This window comes from Pteropus alecto, unplaced genomic scaffold (genome assembly GCF_000325575.1).
Source record: "Pteropus alecto unplaced genomic scaffold, ASM32557v1 scaffold103, whole genome shotgun sequence".
In the NCBI taxonomy this organism is placed as follows: domain Eukaryota; kingdom Metazoa; phylum Chordata; class Mammalia; order Chiroptera; family Pteropodidae; genus Pteropus; species Pteropus alecto.
In genome coordinates this window covers 11,474,266-11,476,300 of record NW_006436288.1, presented here as the reverse complement: position 1 = coordinate 11,476,300, position 2,035 = coordinate 11,474,266, and positions in this window count along the sequence as shown.

Here is a 2,035-nt window from a genome sequence, read left to right as displayed (position 1 = left end):
ACACTTGGCCCACGGCAGAGCAGTTTTACTCCTTCATTTAACAGTCAGGAATAATTTCAGCAGTTAATTATTTCTCCAGCTAACAGATGTGTGTGCCCACTCTGTGGACACACTGCCCACACAGGTGCAGGACAATGAGTGTGCCGTCGTCGTTTATTTTCAACGGGTTTTCACCTCCGGGTTGCTTTTTTGGTTACTTATTTATTTTTAAATTGCATGGAAAAGAAGAGAGAAAAGGTTTCCATTGAGATCAATTTGATTTGGGGAAGATGAATGCCATTCATCACGGGAGGGCGCTATGGGGAGAATGAGCCAGGCCTGATTTTAGTTGCAGCTTCTTTCCATTTAGAAATCAGCTTGTGGGGCTGAGTGAGGGGTGCGAAAGGATTGAGAAGTACAAATTGGCAGTTACAAAATAGTCACAGGGATGGAGGGTGCAGCATGGGAAACACAGTCGATAACATTGTAATAACTGTGTATGGTATCACATGGGTACTAGACTTATTGAGGGGCATCACTTCGTAGGTTATATAGATGTTTGGCCATTAGGCTGTACACTTGAAATTAATATAATACTGAATGCCAACTAATTGAAAAAATTTTCAAATTTTCTTTTACCTAATAAAGCGTAAAACTCTTTTAAAAAAATTAGCCCCCAAGGTAAAGATAACACACCAGCTCCTGGAGGTGCTGGCTTGACTTGGAGTCTTTTGAATTCCTCCCACATTTCCCTTGAGCCTGAAACTCCCTGCCTTTTTCCGTCAATTATGTATTCTTCCATTTTTATAGCTTTCAATGTAATTATGAGGAATCTTGCCCTGCTCAAAGTTGTCTTTCCATTTTATACTGAGAGAATTTTTCAAAGCAATATACAACTAAATATATATTTTATTGCCCAAAGGAACACACAAGTCTTAGGGTAATGGCTGCACATACTTTATTGACTCACCAAATAAGGGAAAAAAAGATATTTTTACCTTTTACTGTGCTAGACTATTAGACCGTGTCCCTCCAATTGGCTATAGTTTTCATTACAGTTCTCCTTGTCCCACATTTTCCAAGAATCACAGAGATTCATATGTGCAAGCAATGAAGGCTACCCTGTGAACCTAAAGGAAGATTAAATTATATCTTCTCTCATGGATTAACTATTATGCTGCTTGTCTGACTGTCTTGATGTCACGTCCTCCTATGGTTTCACAATCAAAAGGCAATTAGCTTGAAAAGTAAATGTCAAAACAAACTACGTTAAACTGATTTAATCATTGGGGTAGCAGTTCACATACTACTTGGTCTTTCTTGATGCCACGCTGAATGCACGGCTCTTTATTTCGTCTTATTCTGTATGTGTTTTAGCCATTATTTTCTATCAGTTTGTTTTTCTTTAAGGGTTGGCCTAGCAGCAGCCTATTGGCTAGTAAATCCGTATCTTGTTATTTGGCAATGATGGGATCCCCTGGAAACATTTTATTCATCTGAGTTGGAAGTTGCATTTCATTGTATTCAAAATAGACTGTACCTGAAAGCAAATCTCTGACGGTTTCTACCATCTGTTACTGTAGTTACCATGACAATAATATTAGTAATCTCTCACACTTCTTTGGTGTTACCAACTACCACAGAAATAATATCTGAGTAGAATCAGTCAGCCTTGGGCAATCTATAATAAAAATTCAAACTTCTAATGTTTTAAGTACATGCAATGTATTTTGTAGTAATAAAATTCACAGCTCTTCTGCTAACTGAGATCTAGGAACTCTAGAAATAGCTCTTGGAGACATAAAGGTCAGGATGCTTTTCTATTTTTCCAGAGGAAGTCCACACAGCAGGTGGCCTATCAACATTCATTCCACACACTTAATAAACATTTCTCACATGTTAGGGCCAGAGGACACAGAGACAACTGAGGCAAAGTCCCTATTTCGAGGAACAAATAGGTTACCCACTGCAATGAACTTAGGTAAGCTTTCTGCTGGTACCACCTGGAATCCGAAGGAGAAATATTTCCCCTTCTAATACTGCAACCCTTGTTTAA